General features: G+C 47.4%; 1 pseudogene; it reads right to left on the reverse strand.

Moving 5' to 3' along the window:
* Positions 1–1,238: 1,238 nt before the first annotated feature.
* Positions 1,239–16,667, reverse strand: LOC112076434 (immunoglobulin superfamily member 10-like; annotated as a pseudogene).
* Positions 16,668–16,730: the final 63 nt, after the last annotated feature.

Here is a 16,730-nt window from a genome sequence, read left to right on the forward strand (position 1 = left end):
AAATCTGACCATAATTCTATCCTCCCGATTCCTGCTTACAAGCTAAAACTAAAGCAGGAAGTATCAGTGACTTGCTCAATACGGACGTGGTCAGATGATGTGGATGCTACGCTACAGGATTGTTTTGCTAGCACAGACTGGAATATGTTCCGGGGTGCATCCAATAGCATTGAGGAGTACRCYACMTCAGTCACCGGCTTCATCAATAAGTGCATYGACGATGTCGTCCCCACAGTGACTGTACGTACATATCCCAACCTGAAGTCATGGATTACAGGCAACATCCGCACCGAGCTAAAGGCAAGAGTTGCCGCTTTCAAAGAGTGGGACACTAATTTGGATGCTTATAAGAAATCCAGCTGTGCCCTCAGACCAGTGGTGTAAAGTACTTAAGTAGTACTTTAAAGTATTTTTACTTAAGTCGTTTTTGGGGGTATCTGTACTTTACTTTACTATTTATATTTTTGACAACTTTTACTTTTACTCCACTACATTCCTAAAGAAAATGTTTTACATTTTATCCCATACGTTTTCCCAGACACCCAAAAGTACTCGTTACATTTTGATTGCTTAGCAGGACAGGAGAATTGGCCAATTCATGAGCGTATCAAGAGAACATCCCTGGTCATCCCTACTGCCTCTGATCTGGCGAACTCACTAAACACAAATGCTTCGCTTGTAAATTATGTCAGTGTTGGAGTGTTCCCCTGGCTATTCATAAATAACAACAAAAAAACAGAACTTTTCAACTACTTACAATTTTTTTAGCTACTTTTTTAGCATGTTAGYGAACCCTTCCCCTGACCCTAACCTTAACCCTGTTATCAAATCCTTCCCCTAACCTTAACCCAAACCCTAATGCCTAGCTAACATTAGCCAGCAAGCTAACTTTAGTCACCTAGCTTTAATTCGTAACATATAATACATTTTGCAAATTCGTAATATTTTGTACATTGGCAAATTCGTAATACATTGTACCTTTTTGCTAATTCGTAACATATAATACGAATTGTAATTGGTAACATATCATACAAAATGGGTGATGGAGATCCACAATTTAATACATAACATACGAAACTTAACATATCATACTAAATGGAGTGTCTCAGATTTACATACATAATATTACRAAATGCTCTGAGACCAGGTTGCTCAAAACAAATCCATTCAGCCACCTTGCTTTAGTCAGCTCAATTAGCTTCACATTGTCAAAACAGGACAAAATACAGAACAAGAAACACATTGCATCTTTGGTTTAATTTCATCTCCCGCGTACCATTGATTCACAAAGTAGATAATAGTTACAAAAGGAATGTTATTACATGAAACCAACAACGCATTTACTTTTAGTGACAGTTCATACGATGCCACTGAATACTGTGTAGGTGATCATTTCACCTCCATAAAAGTCGCCATTAACACCAATCAAACTCCTGTAATTGTATTGATACAAGCACTGTCAAACCACGAGAGGGGAAGATAGACAACAACATGACAAACTAACAAGGCAAATTAAAAAATATAAGCAGTTAGAAATCTGAGACATTTGTTTTGAAAAACTGYATGACAATCCAGTGTAAAATGTATATAAAAAATTTATATTTGGCAGATTTCATTAAAATATACTGCCTGTTTATAAAAAATTTGTTCACAAGAAATATGAAATGTGTCTTGAAAAGCAAAATAGTTAGAAGCATTCTGATAATAGAATGTTTCTGTCATTGCAGCAAATCAGTCATTAAAAACACCCCAACAAATAAAACATTGAGGAAGTGCCCAGAGGGAATATAGTGAGTTTCTCTCTTCCTCTCTTATAGTAAAGTGTAATAGTAAAGTGTCTGGTCAAAACACTCAACACGTAGCCTCATTGTAAGACCCACCCTCTAGCCCCTTTTTAAAAACACCTCAAATGAGAACCAGCCGTGGCGTTCCAGACCTCTGACTCTGTTATAATAAGAATAACACCTTCGCTAGTCAACGACTTTCCTGGCAAAGAACAGACCCTCCTCTGTACAGCTTCTCTTTTTTCCCCCGCTTCCTCCTCTGTTCCCTCCTCCGTCCCCTCCTCCGTCCCTTCCTCCGTTGCCTCCTCCTTCTCTTAATAATCCTGTTCTGCTACTTGGTTGATTGATGTGAGCTGTACCGTGATCAAACTATTCCACAAACCCGGCTCCTCACAAGTCCACATGGGGAAAATAGTCTTTCCTGACATTGTACATCATAASACGCACTGTGAAGTTACTGTGTCTGTTTAGAGTTTATAGTCCAGGGGTTTTATATTCCCCTTTAGTCAGCGCTGGTGCTCACAGCACACGTACATATGTGACCCGTGAGTCTGTGCCCAGGTGGTTTTTGGCCAGGCACTTGTAGGTGCCAGAATCTGCTGTAGTGGGTCTCTGGATGATCAGCGTGCCCTGAGGGTGGAGCAGCTCGCTGCCCGTGGGCCGCCCTTTCCCCGCCGTGGAGAGCACAGAGCGGTCAGGCAGCTCCCAGGTAATCTCTGGCTTTGGGATCCCGATGGCAGCACAGTTGAGCTGTATGGGCGCCGYCGCCATCGCTGTCACGGTGGGAGGGGGTCCCGTGGAGATGCGGGGAGGGTAGGCGATGATGATGACYGACACTGTGAGAACCGCCTCGCCWGCGTCGTTCCGCGCCCGACAMACRTAGTTTCCCCGGTCATGGAGGGTTGTGTCCTTGACCACCAGGGTCCCATTCTCCATCAACTGGTGGCGYCCATGGACCTGCGGCCTGGCCAGGGTGTGGCCCCCAGGGATGGTCCAGTAGATCCTGGGTCTGGGGCTACCATCAGCCAGGCAGTGAAGGAACAGAGGGTCACCAGACACACTGCGTATGATCCCTCTGGGCCTGGTGAGGATTAAAGGCTTCTGGCCCACCTCCAGAACTATCAGCTTCTCAATGTAGCCCACCGAGTTCTTAGCGGCACAGCGGTACTTCCCAGCGTCCTCCTTGCTGGGGTTGTAGATGACGAAGGTTCCGTCGTTGCCTAGGTGTTGGCGTGAGCCCCGGTTGGGGCCCCCGATGAAGCGGGTTCCGTTGGGTAGCARCCAGATGATCTCTGGTGTTGGGTGACCATCTGCAGAACAGTTCAGGACCGTGGTCTTCCCCATACGGGTCATTACTCTCTCGTTGAAGGGGTTCTTGAAGATAGGCCTTCGGAGCATGTCAGTGACCTCCAGCTGCACCACCATCACTGCCTCTCCTCCGTCATTCCTCGCCATGCAGATGAACTCCGCCATGTCTGTCGGMCGGACGTTCCGGAACTCGAGCGTTCCATTGTGATGGACGTTGATCCTGCTGCCGAAGTACGGAGCGTTCAGGAAGATGTTATCTGGCATGATCCAGGTGATCTTGGGAAGCGGGTCTCCAGTGGCCTTGCAGTCTATGAACTTCCTGGAGTATTTGGTGGCCGTGTCTTTCACCACGATCCTGTTCTGGGAGTTGCCGTTGATCACCGGAGGGTTGCCATCGATATCCATCTTGTAAACTTTGCTGTCATCCCCGGCGGTGTTRCGAGCCATGCACAMGTACTCCCCAGCATCCACCAGCTTAACATCCTGGATGTCCAGGGAGCCGTTGACGTGCATCAGATAGCGTTCGTTGGAGGCTGCGATCATGTCGTTAGTAGGGAGCATCCACAGGATTTTGGGCTTGGGCTCGCCCGTGGCTTCGCAGTCAAAGCGGATTTTGCCACCAGGCTTCACCTGGGCGTAGGTCCGGCTGGGCGTACGTATTCGTGGCGCTGCCGTCACCACGGTGATGTGGACGTGCATCTCGTCCTTGCCCAGCTGATTCTCGGCGTAGCACGTGTAGTCTCCCTCCTCCGCCATGCCCACCTGTATACAGACACAACACCAGCAGTTCAGAGTCAGAGGACTACATCTAGTCACATTGAGTTAACCAATGAATTTTGCCCATTATTTAGTAGCAGAACAATGTAAGATTGCACACCTGATTAAGATAGAGCGTGCCATTTTCAAACAGGATGTATCGCCGTGCGCGTCCCCCTCCACTACTGCTGTCTGACTGCAGGGCGCTGTTGACCATGGTGCCGTCCGGCAGGCCCCAGGAGATCTCTGGCTCTGGGGTTCCAGATGCCTTACAGTCCACCTTCAGGTCGTTGCCGTAGGGGACCTGCTTCTTGCCGTACATCTTGGGATCGATCTTGGCCGGCTTCATGGACACAGTGACCTTCATGARCTGGAGGTCGTCTCCCACMTTGCTGCGCGCCACACACAGGTAGTCCCCAGCATCCTTGTCACTCACAGAGTCAATGACCAGGGTGCCGTTGTCCAGGACCTGGATCCGGTTTCCCATCCTGATAAAGAGATTAAAAAAAGAAAGTTATTGTCATCATTTGAAGATAGCAACACATAACCGATAAAGCAGTGGAAAGAAACAATGCCATTTTATTCAATATAATATTGTTTCGGTTTTCAACGCTTACAATTTTTTTCTCCCAAAGATTACATTTCTTATGTTTGATTTTACAATAACATGTTCCATGTTAAAATATTATGCAGATGTACAATAGGCCCTGTAGGGGTGTGGGGTTTAGGAATATTTTCTGTTTCAATTGGAACATTCTGGAACAGAGTCTAATGACTTCTCCTCCTGACGTGAACACCGTCTAATGACTTCTCCTCCTGCTTATTACTTCCATCCATCTCCATTAAAAAAACAAACATAAGTTGAATGGTGTGCCTGCTACAGCCCACAGACTGTCCACTAGGTAGGGCCCGTGCTCATGGAACTGACACACAGAGACAGGGGGATGGAGGGACAGAGAGATGCCATTCTTACAGGGCCAGACAGGCTTACAGCAGATCAGCATATGTGTATTTCACCTGGGTCTGTCTTTTATCAAGGTCGTTGGCAATGACTCACAATAATGGTTTGTTCCGAATCCTACTACAGTTGCAGACAATAATAAAACACTGATAGAAAACTTGTCAGGGTTGCCAAGACAGCCACCATAACAGTTTAAATCAAACAAGAAACACAGGGAGGGGGAAAGCATTCCACTAAGTGTCATTATTTACAAAATGCACCTAATGAAATAGGTGGGAAATAATGATTCAATGAACTGACCAGTGAATCAAACCATTTAGCTAATGAAATAGGGGGGGGAAATAGATTCAATGAACTGACAGTGAATCAAACCATTCAGCTAATGAAATAGGGGGGTGGGGGAATAACGATTCAATGAACTGACCAGTGAATCAAACCATTTAGCTAATGAAATGAGGGGGGAAATAACGATTCAATGAACTGACCAGTGAATCAAACCATTTAGCTAATGAATTGGGGGGGTGGGGGAATAACGATTTAATGAACTGACCAGTGAACAAACCATTCAGCTAATGAAATAGGGGGGGGGGGGGGAATAACGATTCAATGAACTGACCAGTGAATCAAACCATTTAGCTATGAAATGAGGGGGGGAATAACGATTCAATGAACTGACCAGTGAATCAAACCATTTAGCTAATGAATTGGGGGGGGGGGAATAACGATTTAATGAACTGACCAGTGAATCAAACCATTCAGCTAATGAAATGGGGGGGGGGGGGGAATAACGATTCAATGAACTGACCAGTGAATCAAACAATTAAGCTAATGAAATAGGGGGGGGGGGGGGGAATAACGATAATGACCAGTGAATCAACCATTTAGCTAATGAAATAGGGGGGGTGGGGGGAATAACGATTCAATGAACTGACCATGAATCAAACATTTAGCTAATAAATAGGGGGGGGGGGGATACGATTCAATGAACTGACCAGTGAATCAAACCATTTAGCTAATGAAATAGGGGGGTGGGGGGAATAACGTTCAATGACCAGTGAATCAAACCATTTAGCTAATGAAATAGGGGGTGGGGGGAAATAACGATTCAATGAACTGACCAGTGAATCAAACCATTTAGCTAATGAAATAGGGGGGGGGGGGGGAATAACGATTCAATGAACTGACAGTGAATCAAACCATTTAGCTAATGAATAGGGGGGGGGGGGGGAATAACGATTCCATGACCAGTGAATCAAACCATTTAGCTAATGAAATAGGGGGGGGGGGGGGGAACGATTCAATGAACTGACAGTGAATCAAACCATTAGCTAATGAAATAGGGGGGGGGGGGATAACGATCAGATGACCAGTGAATCAAACTATTAGACACTGACTTTTTTTACTGTTACATTCACAAAAGAGGCGTTGTGTTTTTTTGGGGGGGCCAATGTTCTACATAAGTCTCTGTCACGAAATATGTACAAGCTCTATTTTCAGAGGTTGCATGCAGAGAGGATACATGGCAGAATGTCAACTACATTATTAGGAGCAATATAAAGTCCYCCATCAGCATGCCATTGTTCTTCTGGTTCTCTCAAGTTCCTCATTTAAAGAATTCTGACTGGGTCCTTGCTCAAATAAAATAAAACTTGTTCATGTTGATATCCGGTCTAAATGCTCGTCGTCTTGTTATTTTGGCAAATAGCCCCTTCAGTTATTCTGGTCTCAGGTTTTCCCCAGCTAAGAACCGCTGCTAATGGAGAAAACATTAAGAGGCTAGATAAGGTCATTCTACTGGGTCATATTCATTAGGTTCAACAGTATGCTAAGGCTTGTCAAGAGATGATATGTTATGGGTTCAGTGGAAGACTATCGTGTACCTTTTGTCCTCKGAGAGATTCCAGCTCATTAATTAACATGCAGCTGTAGATCACATGTTTAGTTCCTGCTAATGATCATTAACGGTGTCGTCTGAATATCAATACAAAGGAAACTTTTTCCTGGAGAGGTCCAAACACTTGCGTGAGTGTTGAAATGTTGGTACTGAAATGAATAAAAAATTGCCGGTATAAATTGAAATATTATTGTCAGCACAACATCAGTCTTAGAGGATATGAACACTGGCACGCTATTCTTTTGAAAACAAAGTCCCCTGTTAATTATAAACACACTCAGACAAAGCAAGCCAAACATCATTTTCCTTCCAACTGATACTTAGATTTTCAGATCTGACAGGATTTCACATGCAGCTCCAGTTTCTAGTCTAGATTACATTAATCATGATAATACTCTTTCCATTGAGCTATCAGATCGGTTATACCTTAAATCCACACGCTCAAGGAGCTCTATTTACCTTCTCTCCTGATGTTAAAAACATGGGGATCGACTAATCTGACTATTATAAAAACATGAAACACCCTTATTCCCTACCTTAGGGGTAGCACCCYGAGGGTCAACGCAGGAAGCTGAAAATGAGGGGGAAATGGAAACCCTAAACCAGAAGTTTAAAATGAAAACAGAGATACTGTACAGTGTAACAGAGCAGTCTTTACATGATGTGTTCAGTCTGTCTTTATTTTGTCTGTTTTCCATCCACGTTTCTGTACATTTTCAAACTTCAGGGTTTTAGGTGCTCAGTGCATGGATGGACTAACTCAACCTTATACTGGAGAGGCACAATACCTCTCGCTGGAGAACCCCAGTCGAAGCTCTCTGCACTGGAAACGCAAGTAAATCATTTGGGGAGAAGTTACAATAACATCTCTTTTGGTGTTTTTAAATACAGCTGTGTTGTAGCACAAAGAACTTGCATACTTTTTAGTGTGTGTGTTTATCTGCTGGCGTGTGATTGTGTCTGTACGCCTCAGAATAGTCTGTGTGATTACGTGTGTAATACAGACTAAGTAATCATTACCTGTGCCACTGGTCCACCACAGCCTTGGACGGCAGTCTCCAGATGATCCTGGGTTTGGGGTCCCCGGTGGCCGAGCAGTTCAGCCTCAGCTGGTCCCCATACGCCAGCTCTGTCCTGCGGTGTGATGCCTCCACGATCTCAGGAGCCATMTCCTTCTTCTCCACCGTCAGCRTCACCACCCTGCGCTCCGACCCTGTAGAGCTGGTGACGATGCACTCGTACTTCCCACTGTCCGTGCCGGCCGTATCGGTCAGGTGGAGCGTCCCGTTAGCGAACACAGACACCCTGGGGTCCACAGAGGGCTTCAGGGGCMGCACCRCCRTYCCATCATAGAGGACCCAGTGCACGGTGGGCTGGGGGCTGCCCTGAGCGGTACAGGGTAACCACAGGCTCTGACCCACACCGGCCTGGACCTGCTGTCGTTTGGCCTCCAGGATGCCAGGAGGTGCTGCCACCACCTGCAGTCTGACAGTGGCAGTGTCGGCTCCTGCTGGGTTACTGGCGATGCACTTGTAGTGGCCCCGGTCATACACAGAMACCTGCTTGATGAGCARAGTGCCCTCTGGGGTCACTGACACTCTGGRGYCCGAGTTGTGGCCCCTGACTTGGGTGMGGTTGGCCAGGATCCAGGAGACCAGAGGGGTGGGGCGRCCCTCYGCCTTGCACTTCATCTCCACTGTCTTCCCTGAGTGGGACTTGATCTCCCGTACCTTGGGCTCCAGGATGCGTGAGGGGTAGGCCACCACGGACAGGGTGACCAGGAGCTTGTCCGACCCCTGCTCGTTCTCAGCCAGGCAGAGGTACTGACCACGGTCTTTGATGTTTGCATTCTGGATGGACAGAGTGCCGTTCGGGAACACCTCAAACTTGCCCATCTTGCTGTTGATGGTCATTGTGCTTCCTGAAAGGGAGCGAGAGAGGGAGGAAGAGGGACAATGGTATAGAGAGGAAGAGAGATGGAAAAAGAGAGAGACTAGGAGAACAAAAACAAGAGCGAGAGACCCTTATGCAGAAAGAATGAGCAGAAGAGATATGGAGAAGAGAGAGAATGAAGAGAGAGAGCAGAAGAGAGGAGCAGAGAGAGAGAGATAAGAGAGAGAAATCGAGAGAAAGGAGATATAAGAAGAGAGGAGTTAAGAGAAGAGAGGTATAGAGAGAGAAGAGGAGTATAAGGAGAGAACATATGAAGAGATATCATGTATAGAGAGAAATAGAGAGATGGAAAAAGAGAGAGATGGAGAAAGAGAGATATGAGAGAAAAGAGATGAAGAGAGAGATTTGGAGAGAAAGTAATAGTGAGAGGAAAAAGAGAGAGAGAGAGAGAGAGAGAGGGACAGAGAGGGAGAGAAGAGAGGATGGAGGGAGCGAGAGAGAATATTATAATATGAACATACAGTATAGCTTCATTCCAAAGTAGTTTTATAACATACTTATATCTACCCTGTTATTTTCCATACCAGTGCTTGAAGAGAAGCGTTTCCAGCTGATGGTGGTCAGGCTGCCCACGGCCTCACAGGCGAGGAACGTCTGAGTTGGACAGGACAGTAAGCTGCAGCGTTGCTCCCACGATCCTGGCTTGTGAGCATGTCCTTGGTGGACCGCTCATAAGCCCACAATCTTAGCCGTTGTCGTATCATAGCCGGTGATGTGGTATAGCTTTGGAAATGCATCGTCTATTTCCTTGTGCTGTTAGGGGCTTTGGGCTGCCCTGCTCTGCTTCAGATATAGTCAGTGTGTCAAAGGTCAGTGTCTTGTCTGGGCCTCTGCTGCCCTGTTACTGGACACCTTGGCTGGTTTCCTGATCAGGCTCTCGTTGTATCTGGTATTCGACTGCTCTTCTCCTGACGGCGCGCTGATGTAGTGTTCATCTGTGGGTCGGTGTAGTCTGGACGCGGGTTGATGATATGTCGTGTGAGGCTTGATGGTGGTTGTTGGAATAAGTTGGTAGAGGTCAGTCTGGGCCTGGGTGATGGAAGTGTAGGCTCCTGGGACGGTTCGTGGTGGACTCCATTCGTCATGTCCAGTTCTCATTATCGTACGATCGGAATCTGTGTTGTTCCCTTAGAGGTCGTTGTCAGTGGACACAGTCACTGCAGACCTATCTGATTCTCTGGACGGCGTTGACAGGGGCTTGAGGAGACGGTATGTGTGGATATGTGTGGTCTCCACGTGCTCCATGGTGGTTTCTGTGGATATGTATGGTTCTCCATTGGGTCCGATGGTTATGTCTCTTCTATAGCGATATGATGGGTGTCTCCATGGTGGTTCCATGGTGGTTCTATGGATATGTGGTGTCTCCATGGTGTTCTCCACGGTGGTTTCCATAGTGGTTTCTATGGGATTATGTGGTGGTCTCACATGTGGTCTCCAGTAGTGTTACTATGGATATGTTGGTCTTCCGATGTGGTTCCATGGGTTTTCTATGGATTAGCGTGTGTCTCTGGGTGGTTCTCCATGGTGTTTCTATGGATATTGTGGTTTTCCATGGTGTGTCTCCATTGGTTTTCATGGTTATATGGGATATGTGGTGTCTCCATGGTGGTTTCCATGGTGAGTTTCTATGGATATGTGTGGTCTCCATGGTGGTTTCCATGTTGTGGTCTCACATGGTGGTTTCCATTGTTTCTATGGGATATGTGGTGGTCCCATGGTGGTTTCCATGATGGTTTCTATCGATATTGGTGGTTCCATGTTGGTTCTCCCATGGTGTTTCCATGTGTTCTAGGGGATATGTGGTGGTCTCCATGGTGGCTCCATGGTGGTCTCCATGGTGGTTTCTATGGATATTTTGGTCTCCATGGTGTCTCCATGGTGGTTTCCATGTTGGTTTCTTGGATATGTGGTGTCTCCATGGTCGTTCCAGTGGTTTCTATGGATAATGTGGTGGTCTCCATTGGCGGTCTCCATGTGTTGAAGGCTCTGTTGATTCTATGGTGGTGCTGGGGGCTTCCGTAGTTGTTATGTTTTTTTTAAAAGGCCTCCTGCCCCTGAAAGGCCTCCTGCCCCCTAACCCTCCAKTTGGTCTCCGGTTTCCCCCAAATCTACGGGATAGGTACCCCACTGACCCTCCATTTGGTCTCCGGTTTCCCCCAAATCTACGGGATAGGTACCCCGCTGACCCTCCGGATTCAGACACAGAGGRCGAGGCCTCATCTGTGTCTTCTCTTGGGGCAGGTGGGAAGGCGATGGTCTGGGTGTCTGGGGAAGACTCTGTGGTGGGGGAGGACCTGTAGTCATAGGSTGGGGTTGTAGTTCCACGGCTAGTGCCAGGCTGGGGTGTGGTCGARGCCTCAGAGTCAGGCGATGAATCTCCATAGTCATCGTCTGATGAGCTTTCTGGGGTCTCTCTGTGTTTACCTGCTCTAGACGGTGACTCGGTCACAGGTTCAGCCAGAGACTGCTGGGTGGGCAGTGCGATTGTGGTTGTAGTTGTGGTGGTGGTTGATTGGACTGTTGTTGAGCCCTCTGGGGTGGTTGAGGGCCTGGCTGGTTTACGTAGTCTGTTGACTATTTCCCTCTGCCTGTCCCTGTTCCCAAACAGCTTGCCCCAGATGTTCTTACCACGGACGATCTTGGAGGCAGTTGTGGTTGTGATGGTGGAGGTTGTTGGTTCATCTRTTGTGCTCGTCATAGGGTCGTGTGTTGGGTCAGACTCTGGGGCATTAGTGGAAGTCATGTAGCTGCTGGATACCTCACCTCTGGACTGAGAGTGAGAGAAAATGGGCTGGGTGGTGGAGGGGGACTGAGAGTGAGTGGAGGTGGGCTGGGTGGTGGTGGTGGGGGCTTCTGTTGAGTATGTGGTGGTGGGTCTCTCTGTTCTTCCTAGAGAGGAGCTAGGGACGTTGGGTGTTTTAGGCATGTTTTGGTTTGACTACCCGCTGACCACCTGTCTTCTCTCATCTTCATCACAGTCAACAATCTGAAAAAGCAGCAACAATAACAATCATCATCAGAATCACCACATCATCATCATGGCTATCATCATCATCTATCATCATCATCATCATTCCATATCATCATCATCATCTATCATACTATCTTATCATCATTCATATCATTCACCATCATTCATGGCTATCATCACCATCATCATGGCTATCATCACCATCCATCACTCATCAGCATCATGCTTCATCATCATCAATCACTCATCACCATGCCATATCACCATCATCCACCATATCATGGCTATCACCACCATCATCACCATGGCTATCTCGCAATCAACACTCATCACCAGCTCATCATCATCACTCCTAATCATCATCATCCATCATTCATCATCATCATCATCATCATCATCAACTATCATCATCGCTATCATCCCATCATGGCTTTCATCATCATCACCATCATCACCATGGCTATCATCAATCATCACATCACCATCATCATGGCTCATCACCATCATCACCATCATCATCATCATCATCACCATCATCATCATGGCTCATCATCAATCACTCGTCATCATTCATCACCATCATCACCATGGCTACTTATCATCATCATCACATCATCATCACCAATCATCCATCATGTCTCTCATCATCATCGTCATCATCATCATCACCATCAATCCACCATGGCTATCATCATCATCATCATTCATAATCATCATCATGCTATGATCATTCATCATCATCATGGCTATCATCTCATATCACCATCATCATCATCATGGCTATCATCACTCATCATCATCTACATTCATTCATCCATGGCTATCATAATCACCATCATCTTTCATCCATCATGGCATCATCATTTTCCCATCATCAGTCATCATCATGGCTATCATCACCACCATCATCATCGTTTCTATCATCATGGCTACATCATCAATCATCATTCATCACCATCATTCATCATCATGGCTATTATCATCATCACTCAGTCACTCACCTATCACTCATTGTATCATCATGCTGATCACTCACATCATCCATCATCATGGTAACATCACCACTGTCATCATCATCATGGCTATCATCATCACCATCATCATCGTTTGGCTCTTCCTCATGGCTCAAGTCTCTCACCAACAAAGATAATGTCAACATCAAAGACAAGAAACTACATATCCTATTTGAACAACATGACATAACTTACCTGTGGTCAGCTCCATAGTGTAGGGAACTGTGCTGTTGCCTTGCTTCTTCGCAATGTTGGGCTGTTTGAGTTTGTTCAGGATGGACTGGATGTCTGTGATCCGGTTGGGCTTGATGAACCTCCTCCTGCCAGGGAAGTTCCTTCTCCGGCCCCCTCCTCTTCCTCCTCCTCCTCCTACTCCTCCTCCTCCTCGGCCGTTCTTAGGGGGGATGATGTGGATCTGCTGGCGGGAGATGATGGTGGAGCCTGCAGGCAGACGGGGGGACTTGATCCTCTGGGTGGTGTGGACGGTGATCTCATCCTGCTCTCTCTCTGTGGTGGTGACTGCAGTGAAGGTGGTCTGGCTGTCTGGGTCAGTGGCTGTGTGGATCTCAGGCTCTCTGTGGGGTGATCTGGGACTGTCCATCACGAGGGTGACATTGGGATCGGTGAGGAGCGATAGCGCTGCCCCGGTGGAGGTATCTGGTTCTGCAGGTGTTTCTCTGGAGAACAGGATCTGGGTCTCGTCTGTGGTGTTGGTCACGGCGAGGAGGAGCGTGACGGGTTGTCTCAGAGGTACTGTCGTGTTCCTCTCCARAGAGTACGACTCACCACGAGACCCACTAATTCTGGGGCTGTATTGAACGATGGCCTCACCCTGAGTKTCATTGATACTGCCTGTGCTGTGGCTGCTGTGGGTGAATGTGGACTCGATGGGTGTGGCATCTGACCGGGTGTATGAATCTGTCGTCACTGCTGTAACTCTGTCAGTATTTTCTGTTGTTACAGTGAAACTAGTCCGACTGTCATCTGGGATCTCCATGGTTGTCATGACACTGGTTTCACTGTTGTCGGTGGTTGCCATGACATTACTCTGATTGTTTAAATTCTCTACGCGTGCAGTTACACCCATCATACTTTCATCTGGAGTATCTGTGGTTGGCATGACGCTGGTTKGTAAAACAATGAGTCTGTCCTCATGAGACAGACCCTCCCCAGATCCAGCATCCYCGTCCCCAGACATGTCAGGCTCTGAATCACCTTTTTCTTTCACACTCTTTGTCTTTGTTGTTAAACCACCTTGGGCCTTCTTCATGAACTCTGCAAATCTCTGGGGGTTTACTTTCCTGGAGGCTTGATCAAATACCCTCCTGTTGCTCCATATGCGTCTACTGCTGGCTGGGCTCCTCCTTCTCCCCCAAGAGCCCCCTGATCCTCTGCCCTGAGAGGAAGACCTGAGTCTGGGGTAGGGCCTGTCTAATGTGATGGTCCTGGACTCCTGGATGGTTCTGTCAGAGGRGCTGGAGGAARGGACCTCACTGTGGGAATACTCCCTCTCCTCTATGGCCCCGGTAACCTCAACCCCAGCCTCTGCCCCTGACCCYTCTCTATCCACCACTGTCACCTTTMTGGACCCCTCCCCAGTGACWGTCACTTGGGACGTCAACAGGTCCACCCCCAGGTAGTTAGCACTGAGACACCTGTAAAACCCCCGGTCTCTGGAGGTCAGATCTTTWATTCCTAGAGTCCCGTTCCTATAGAGCTTCCTGTTCCCATAGGATTTATCCAGSACTGTGTGGTCAGGTAGAATCCACTGGACCGAGGCATCAGGGCTGCCTGCGGACCCACAGTCTAGAACCAGGCTCTGGCCCAGAGGCCGTGAGAGCTTGACCCCGTTGACCTCCACCTCCTCCACATCGGGAGACAGTACGGTGACCCGGAAGCTGAGCACGTCTGCGTCCAGGTAGTTAGTGGCGATGCAGCGGTAAAGCCCAGTGTCTGAGGTGTCTGTTCCTCTCAGGGTCAGCCTGCCATCAGCGGTGATCACTATCCTGCGGTCCTCGCTGGAGTAGGGTGCCCGCACCTTACTGCCGTCCGATAAGATCCACTCTACAGAGGGTTTTGGTTCCCCCAAAGTCTGGCAGTTGAGCTCCACCACCCCACCTTAAAATCACAACAAGAATCACATCAATAAATTGATTTMTTTTAAATGCACATTGCTATATTGTAGCTCTTGAAAGTATGTTACAGTACATACATTATATGGGCACATTTCTACCCATCCACGACACATTGTGTACTGTAGGACCCCACCTATGAGGACAGAGTGCTCAGTCTGRGTCTGGTTGTCTCGTTTGATGATGGTCCAGCTGTAACGGTCCCTCCTCTGCGACACCTTGTTCTCCACACGCAGGTTGACCACTGACCTGTACTTAATGTGCAAGGTGGAGAATGTGGTTGTAGTGCGGTCCAGCTGAAAGTCGACCTCTCCCTGCATCAACCATGCGGGTGAAGCCTTAATCTCGGCCTCAACGTCTGTGTGGATTTCATCACGTCCCTCCTTTGGTCTGATCTGGGTGTACTTGTAGACCATGTCTGGGGTCTTGGAGAGCATCAACCCTCTCTCTAGTCTCATGGGAACGTCACTGTACGTAGCCAGGATGCGCCAGAGCTGTTGGATGTGYTCATAGTCAATATTACAGACCAGCCATGTAGAGATGATGGTGGACAGCATGGTCACGTTCTTCTCCCCCTCCTCCACCTGGGTTAGAGTCAGGTTCTCCATGGCTGACGGTCTCTGGACGGTGCAGGTAAGGCTAGCGTCATTGTGGAACTGAGCTGTTAGATTCATCTGCAGGGATCCGATGGGAGCGATGAAGTCCTGGGGGGAGACAGGGGTGTAATCGCCCTCGTCCAGGCTGACGTTCCTCTGCTTCAGATGGGGGTGGATCCAGGGCTTGGTACAGGTGAAGGCATCACGGGGAAGCTGGGTTAGGCTCTTGCCTCTAGAGGGAGCGGGGGTCTCACAGACGGGGCAGGCCTGACCTCTGGCATACTTCCTGTCTCGCTTGCATTTCAGCGCAGCTGAAAAACAAGTTCATCATTGAATTTATATTTACATTTTTATGTCATGATTTAATAAGGGTTGGTTCCCTAATTTCCATGTTTTCACACTCCTTCAAAATGTTGTTTATGATACTGTTCTAAATCACAGTTGGTATTAAGAAATAATACATATATATGATATATATATATATATAAGAGTATCTGGAGATATATTTACATTTGCTTATGTCATTATTTGATAAAACAGTAGAGCCTTTGTTCCCACCTTTTAGTAATTTTAAGTACTACATGTCACGCTGAGATTGAAAAAAGTGAAACAGCTGTGTTTCCAACAATCTGTCCCCCAATAAAGATTTATCTGTCTTCTTTGGACAAGCATGGTTTTCCTGTTGGAGGTTGTCCCACGCAACATCACTTTACTGAATAAATAAACTCTGTTTTTCACTCTGTTTCATGGTATACATTCATGCATGTAGAGAATACACCAGATGTACCCTGGTCTTCCCTGGTTTATTTCAATTTATGATCAATTTTTATGTATAGTAACTGTCAACAGAACTGGGGGCCTACTCGGTTTAGTGAAACATTCAGAATGTTGCAGACAGAAATGTACTATATCTTTACCTGAATTCCTCTCCGCCCACTCTGGGAACCAAGCCATGCGACAGTCGCAGGACCAGGGGTTGCCGTGGAGATAGACATTCTCCAGCTGAGAGCAGCCAGTGAAGACGTCTTTGGGTAAGCTGGCGAGGAGGTTGTCAGACAGGTGGATGTTCCTAACGGAGGACACCTTGAACACCTGGCTGTGCCTCAGCGTGATGAAGGTATCCGGGTGGAGCTGCTGGAGCAGGTTGCCCTCCAGGTGGACCAGCTGTAATGTGGTGAGACCGTAGAACGCCTCCGGGTTGATGAACTCGATGCGGTTGTGGTCCATGTGGAGTCGTACCAGGCCCTCCAGGCCTTGGAAGGTGTCCTTGTTGATCTCCTTCACTCTGTTGTAGCTCATCTTCAGTCTCAGCGCTCCAGGGGCCTCTATGCACTACAACTTTGTGTTTTTATTCAGGTCCGA

The sequence above is a fragment of the Salvelinus sp. IW2-2015 genome, unplaced genomic scaffold (genome assembly GCF_002910315.2).
Source record: "Salvelinus sp. IW2-2015 unplaced genomic scaffold, ASM291031v2 Un_scaffold3752, whole genome shotgun sequence".
Taxonomy (NCBI): domain Eukaryota; kingdom Metazoa; phylum Chordata; class Actinopteri; order Salmoniformes; family Salmonidae; genus Salvelinus; species Salvelinus sp. IW2-2015.